Source organism: Ochotona princeps, chromosome 27, assembly GCF_030435755.1.
Source record: "Ochotona princeps isolate mOchPri1 chromosome 27, mOchPri1.hap1, whole genome shotgun sequence".
Taxonomy (NCBI): Eukaryota; Metazoa; Chordata; class Mammalia; order Lagomorpha; family Ochotonidae; genus Ochotona; species Ochotona princeps.
The window spans coordinates 26,930,086-26,937,983 of record NC_080858.1 but is presented as its reverse complement, the minus strand read 5'-3'; positions in this window follow the sequence as shown (position 1 = coordinate 26,937,983).

Genomic DNA, 7,898 nt, shown 5'->3' with positions numbered 1-7,898 from the left:
TTCAAATTTGATTACAAGCAACCTTTGGCTTCCTGTAGGGCAACAATAGGCCACGCTGTTAGGGGCGATTTCCATGCACAGCGTGTGGGTGCCGCTTCTTGGTGCTTAGACATGGTTGTTTACTGTTCAGCACTGTTTATGCATTTTAATCAGGCTTTTTCAGTCTCCCTTAATAAATCACTACAAAGCGAATGTACCCAAACAAGGACCATTATGTGGTGTTGGTCACCCTCACACATTGAGTGGCTGCCCTGAAGTTTCCCTTGGGACTCAAAAAAAAAAAAAAAAAAAAAAAAGACCAGCAAGAAGGCGCTGCGGGTGGAGTGACATTTAGGGCTGCAGCACTTCGGGCTAGAGTGCGCCTCTGAGCTCCGTCCTTTAGCAGGAGGGGCCTCCGTTTAAAATTCAGTTCAGGCACTAGGGACCCGACAACGGGAACCTGCTGTGGGACCTTGGGACCAGGGATGGCCTGGTTCCTGCTAAGCAGGTATTCCCGAGGGACGGAGCTGCGCGGGGCAGGGAAACCCAGGTGTCTGAGGAGGCGGAGCAGCCAGGATTTTCGGGCATTTATGCCTCAGTGCGGAAGGACAATGATGGCTCAGCATCCTCTGGCACGCAGGAAAAGAAACACAGTTCCCGCTCTCCTCCCCACTTAGAGTGAGAAATTCATGTGCTTTTAAAATGAGCTTTTAAAAAGTACATGTTCTTCCTCTGAGAATTTTTGGTTGTTGCATTAAGTGGATATTCTTAGCTTTGGTTCCCAGTGTCCAAGACAGATCATGGCTGAGCTGTGTAGTGGTTTATAAGCCAGGCTGGGATGAGGGTCTCCTGCAGAGAAAGGAAGGCAAGCGGGTATTGCACAATGCAGGTTTGCATTTTAATTCCAGGCTCGCACCTAGCATGCAGATCCCTTGGCTGAGGCCGATGTGTTTCCGGAGAGCTGCTGGAAAATTCACAGCAGAACAGGGATTGCAATTTGAGACACAGCTATTACAAACGACAAGAAGCAGAGCTGGCATTGTGGTGTGGCGGCCTGAGCCTCTGCTGCCGTGCCAGCAGCCCATAGGGGCTCCACTGGGATCCCAGTTGCTCCACTTCTAGCTTAGCTCCCTGCTAAGTGTCTTGAAAAGTCGTTGTAGATGGTTTGAGAGCTTGGGCCGCTGCATCCACCTGGGAGACTCAGGCAAAGCTCCTGGCTGTTTCAGCCATTTGGAGAATGAGCCGGCAGAAGGGAGATCTTGCTCTCTCTCTTTTTCTGTATAGCTGACTTTCAAATAAATAGATTGTTTTAAAAAATGACAGGATATGATATGACCTGCTAATTTTAAAGAACACAGAATATTTAAAATTAAGTGTATATAAAAATATACCTGGAAAATGGGCCCGGTGCTGTAGCCTAGTGGCTAAAGTCCTCGTCTTGCACATGCCAGGATCCCAAATGGTCGCCAGTTCTAATCCTGGTGCCCCTACTTCCCATCCTGCTCCCTGCTTGTGGCCTAGGAAAGCAGCAGAGGACGGCCCAAAGCCTTGGGACCCTGCACCCACTTGGGAGACTTGGAAGAAGCTCCTGGCTCCTGGCTTCAGATGGCTCAGCTCCAGCCATTGAGGCCACTTGGGGAGTGAATCATCAGATGGAAGACCTTCCTCTCTGTCTCACCTCCTCTCTGTGTAGCTTTAATAAATCTTTAATATATATATATATATAGATACCTGGAAAATAGTATTGCAAACAAAGCTTAGAAATACTAGATACAATAAATTTGAAGATGAAAACTTTTAGAAGGAAGCTATACATAAATATACATAAATACAAAGAGAAAAAAACTGTATAAAAAGAGATTTCAGTCAGTTTTTAGAAACTGGAAAATCACATGGATAAAAGGCTTGGAAAACAGTCTATATGTAGGTCAGATTAAAGGCAGCTTGGCTACTGAGGACAGCTCTAGTTCTGGGGAACATTTTAATCCCCCTTTTTGTTTAAGATTCATTTGTTTTTCTTGGAAAAGCAGATTTACAGAGAGGAGAGACAGAGGGAAAGATCTGTCCACGGTTTACTCCCCAAGTGGCCACAGAGCTGGAACTTAGCTGACCCGAAGCCAGGAGCCAGGAGCTTCTTCTGGGTCTCCCACGAAGGTGCGAGGTCCCAAGGTTTTAATCATCTTCTACTGCTTTCCCAGGCCACAAGTAGGGAGCTGGATGGGAAGTGGAGCAGCCAGGACATTACCCGATGTCCATGCAGGATCCCAGCGCGTGCAAGGTGGATTAACCAAGTGAGACATCATGCTGAGCCCTTTAATCCCTTCTTAAATTTCTACATAATTTCCCTTACAGGTGTCCCATGTCCGCTTTGCAGTCCCAAATACTTCCCGTCTTATGATGGCAAGAATTCCAGACAAACAGCATACAATCACAGTGACCAACACTCAGTCTAGGACTAGGCTCTACACTAACAGCATGTTTGATAAGTTCTGGAAAAGCCTAGAATTATCTTGCAACAAGAGGAGGACCTGAGAACTTTTTATTTTCCACAAGCTTTGTTTAAGATAAACTGATCTTTGAGCACAGTGACAGGAGCCACGGGAACTGGCTTGAAACCTCTTTCATGCTTGGAAGTCACCCCACCCCTGCGGGCACTGAGCAGGTGGGCCAAAGGCTGCCACCCACAGCGGAGCCTCTCCAGTGCCACAGCTCAAGCCCTGTCTGAGCTAAGATCAGCTCACTATGCCCCAGGGACCTGTCAGTCCCCAAACCCTCTGTGACAGCCACACGGACACTGCTCCGAGCTGCTGTGCCTCACCAGAGAATGATTTAACTGCCGTTGTTGTTGCTAACTCTGAGTAGTGGTCACACCAGGGTTTAACAAAGATTCTTGTCTCATACGCCACGCAAGCGGTTTCAGGTGAACTAAATATTTACAAGGGAAAAGCAAAATTCTGAAGCTTTTTGAGAAATCATGAGATAATCTTTAGGGATTTAGTCAAGTATTCCATTTCATCTAGGCAGGCAGATCTCAGCAGAGCATGTGGGCAGACATCGCGCAGAGCGCAGCCAGCAGAGCGAAGGGCAGAGGATCACACACATCAACATGACTGACGCCTCTCACTCAGAGACCACACAGCCAGGCCTCCACATCCCAGCTGCCTCGCAACCGTCTAGCAAAGGAGATAGGCTAGCCAGGCAGTGGCTGCTGAGGCTGGATCAGTTAGTGCTGGTCTCTGCAGGGTGGAGGGTGACATAGGTGCAGTGGGGAGGAGTGAGTGAGAGGAGAATTGGAGAGCTGGAACCCTCCTGAGAGCAGCAGGGACTGCGGTGGGTGTTGGTGGTATCTGGAGGTGTTGCTGGCATCTGGAGGGCGTTTGCTTGGTTGCAAGGGAGGGGCGTGAGTGTACTTAAACTTCAGAGAGTCTGGAGCGGCAGACAGTGAGGAAGGGTGCAGGTGCTTGGTGGCTCCGCGTCACTCCACAGCTTTCACAGGTGTGCCTTTGAGTCAGTTTCCTTGTCTGTAAGAGAAACGCCATTAGCACCGTGTTCGGTCAGGGTATCCTGAGCATTTCGCGAGGAGTGTGGACCGATGCATGGTCGCAGAAAGCCAGTGAAGGACGTTAGCGGTGATCGAGTCCCTGAGAAGGCCGAAGAGGGTGGTGTCTTCACCGTCCACCACTGTGTAATGAACCGCCACGTCAGCCGGTGGCTTGGAGCACCACTCGTGAATAGCCCTGATGCTTCTGTGCGTGGCTGGGCTCAGCCGATGGTGCTTTCCTGGTGTCCAGAGGGCAACTGCAGCTGGGGCCAAGGGGATACTTCACATTACCAGCATTCTAAATGGTACCCTCACATGTCGTGGCCCCAAAGTGTCCTGCAGTCTGTCCGCTTTGCTTTCTCTAAGTGGCTCTTGTCACCTAAGTACTGTCTTTGGGTAGACACACCATCCTTCTGGGCAGGTCTCACCAGACTCCAACTTACACCCGTGCCTCCTCCTAGGAAGTTTTCCATTTGCCGACTGACCCCCACGCTGCTCCTTGGCCATCGGTTGCCCTTGTTCCTGCTGCACTCATGGCAACGCCCTGTCTCTCCCCAGGGTGGTGACTCCTGTACCCGTCTTCAAGGTCCTGAATGGAGCTGCCCTTTCCGTGCGGTATCTAGTACCACTGAGTGTCTCTTCCCTTGACGATGAGATACTGTGGTCTGAGAGTAGAGCAAAGAAGGCAGTGCTTGCTGGCTTAGGGGGTGAGCCATGTAGCAAGAGCTTGTCTTATCAGGGCCAGACTCTAAGAAGCAGGTGCAGTTACAGTTGCTGGAGTGGGGCTGGGGAAGCTGGTAGACAGAAACATGGAGTAAGAAAAACACATGAATGGATAAAACAGAGGGAGCGGGGGAACTCGGACAACACAAGGAGCGTCGCTGGAGAGTGGTGCCAGGCAGTTTAAATGGTTCACTGTCAAGCAAAGCTCACTTAAAAAGGCTCCAAATGTTGTGCTAGTTTCCAAATACATAATTTGCGCATAGATCAAAGCTATGAGACTCAACAGGGGACAGGGGACTAGGTGGTGGGGATTAATTCTTGTTTCTGTGCTCCAAAGGCACGTGTATTGTTCATCAGAGGCGTCACAGTCTGAAGCAAAGGGCGTTATACCGTAATTCTGGCCTTAGAGCTGGACTCACAGCCTTGGGGCAGAGCTGCCTTGCACGACCTCACAGCGTGGGCCGACAACGTTAAACACGCCATGCCATGTCTGTCCATAGAAGGTGTACCTTGGTGTAAATGCCAGGAGATGCGACAGACTCCGTAAAGCAGTCTGCTTCTATGCTTCTGTGTCTGCAGCCATCACTGGGGTCGAATGACAATAGTTTGCAGGATTTCAACATGCAGCAGAGGCACCTGTGGCTTTGGAGACGCCCAGAGAATGACAACAGCTGAAAGGATGGCCGTTGGGCAGCAGCTGGAGTAACTTCTTCAAACTCTTCCAGTCACTTCACACTTTACTTTGGACCAAGCAGGAGAAGTGGTGAGCAATGATCAATGAGCAAGTAATGCCAAAGGAACTGAATGGCCTGGAAGGAAACCAGGAAGTCTCCTAGTGACCGCACAAAGTCAGTCAATAGAGGGTGAAGGCAGAATGCAGGCCACGGATGGCAGCTGAGGCCCAAGACGTGCCCAGCAGCTCAGAGCCAACGGGGCGGGCCAGGAGAGACCTGTGCAGGCAAAGTAGGGCAGCGAGAGGAGCCACCAGCCCGGCCGGGAGACGACCCTGGATGCCTCTGGGAGCTGAGCTGGTGCTCCCAACACCCACGAGTGCTGGGGAGACGGGCAGGGAGGAAATGGAGCTACTGAAGGGAGTGTGGGATTATGTCAGTTCAATCAAGTAATATTGCAGCGGTGGCATGCCATCCTACTCCCATTGTGCTCTACTTTTCTTTACATGCTTTTGTCTTTTTGGAGAGAAAGCAACATTAGGACTGGGCTGTGAGAGCCCAGGGGCTGCAGAGCCTGTCTACAAGGCACTGTTGAGGTTCACTGTCGGGGCCACACACAGGGCACGGGGGAGGGGTGGGGGGAGCTGCTGCCTACACTTCACTGGGCACCTCAGGGAGAAGGTCCACAATGCCCCCTCACTGCAGCCCTGTTCCCAGTGCAGTAGCAAAGGCTCACCTGCACAGGGCATCATCAGTGAGGATCACCCAGCCTGGGTGAGAGGAAGAGATGAGTGAGCACTGAGCTCTCCAGTGAACTCCGTCTCTCTCAGCTGAACCCTACTGGGACACAAACTGGGCAGGTCTCCCCACTCTGCACTCACGGCTGCCGGGGCTTGGATGCTCCTGCTGTCTCTATGCTTGCTGCAAAGCCACGAGGATCTTGCCTGAGTCACTGCACCAGGCACCAGCTGGTGTCTTCAGATCTGAACGTGGTCTCCATGCCACAACAGGAGTTGCCTTTCTAAAGGACACATAGGGCCACTTCCTCTGGACATAATCCCAGCCACTTCTGCAGCCTAAATCAACAGGCTTGTGGGCTCTCTCCCATCCCTCTACTCTCCTCCTGTCCCATACCACCTGCTCTCTTAGCTCTGCTCCATGTGACCCTGACATGTTCCATCGTTTTGGGATACTCTTTTAGGATCACCACAGGCCACATGGTCTTTGAAGATCTGCAACGAAATGGCTTGAGCGTATCTTGTCTTCCTCATTGATTCCAGTAAATAATAGCAGCTCTGTCTGCAGTGCCATGCAGAGTGGTTCTTGCTAACCTCACCCCCCCCCATCCCCTATGCTCAGTCAAGTGGCCCTGCCCCCTTGGCCTCCTTCTCAACAGGGACCCTCATCTTTAACCTCACACTCCATTCGCCTTCAGATGGCACTGAATGCATCATCCCGTTTAGACCTTGTAACAGTTGTGTGCACGAGGGATGAAAAGCCCCTTTTACCAACAAGGAAGTGGTAATCAAGTCAGGAAAGTGACTTCCGAGTGTCCAGCTTGTTCACCTCAAGGACTTGTTCACCGTTTCTCAGGAGCTCCGGGGCTATGGGTTGATGAGGCACAGGTCTGGCTGGTCAGCTGGGATCCTGGGATGCTCTGGCTCAGCTCACTTTAGCTTCTTGGTCCTTGGTGGCTCCAACTTTGGCCCCAGAGGAGCTGCAAGAGTCCACAAAGGAGGTGTAAATGCTCAAGTGCTTGTTCCAGGCCTGCGTCTGTCCCGTGGCCACCACAAGTCACACAGCCAGGCCCAGAGTCCAAAAGGGAGGGGACACAAGGAACTCAGAGAAACCCATCTACACAAGCAGCTGATGAGCCAGGTAGAGGAGTTTCAAACCTACTTTCTTTTTCTTCTTCTTCACCAGGAGCTCAGGAGCCAACATGAGACCAAGTTCAGGAGCAGGGAGAGAGCAGGGCTCCATGCTTAAGAGCGAGGCTCTGGGTCCTCCTACTGGGGCTGTCTGTTGGGCGTAGGACAATCACTGACACTCTGTGTTCCTTCAGGGGCACTGGGACCATCAGTGGCTACCTTCTCTTAGTGTGTGATAGGCAGTGAGTGAATATGCACCAGTGCCTAGCACTGCATCAGCTGGGCGTCGGTACAGGGTCGACACAGTGACTACGCCACGGGACAACAGCCACCACCATCCCATCTGTCCCTTCCCTGTCATCCCAGGAGTGCCTGCTTCTCATCCAAGCCCCAGCTGCCATCCCCAAGGGACTCGCCCAGACTTTCCCGTCCGAATGAGAGGACCTTTCCTTCCACACCAGGCCGGGATGGCGCCGCTGCCCTCTTTCCTCTGCCCGCGGCCACGGTTGGTCTGCACACTCAACTACCAGGTGCCGGAATAGGGGCGCCCACTTCCCGCTGCTCAGTACGAGGTGGAAGAAGTGCCCTTCACAGTGTAAAATAAGGTCACACACTTTACCTGGGCTCATTCTGGCAAGGTCGGACCTTCCCAAAGCTATGAACAGAGCTAGTGCTGATGACACCCAAGCCATTGCACTCGGCCGGCGGCTCCTGCATCTCCTAAGCAAGCTGAAGCCGGAAGCCAAATTCTTCTCAGGGTAAAAAGGAAACAAAACATGTGACCCCGAATTTTGCAGAATCCTTAAAAGGCCTTATTAAATTGATGAGTCTAAATTTGGAGAGCAATAATGCTAAGTATCAACAGAGAAGCCACGCTGTCAGCATCCATTGCTTGAGGAGAATGTGAATGGCAGATACATTTATTTGGTGCAAACACTTTGAAATGCATGCATACTTTCTTTTTCCTGTGATACACACTCTCCACAAACATTTAAAGAGCCCTGCTGGGTTCCAAGGTGAGAAACTTTTAAAGTTTCCTTGTGGTCAGAAGTAGTTTTAGGGTGGGTGCTGTGGCAAAATAGCTAAAGCCTCCACCTGCAGTGTGGGGATCTCATT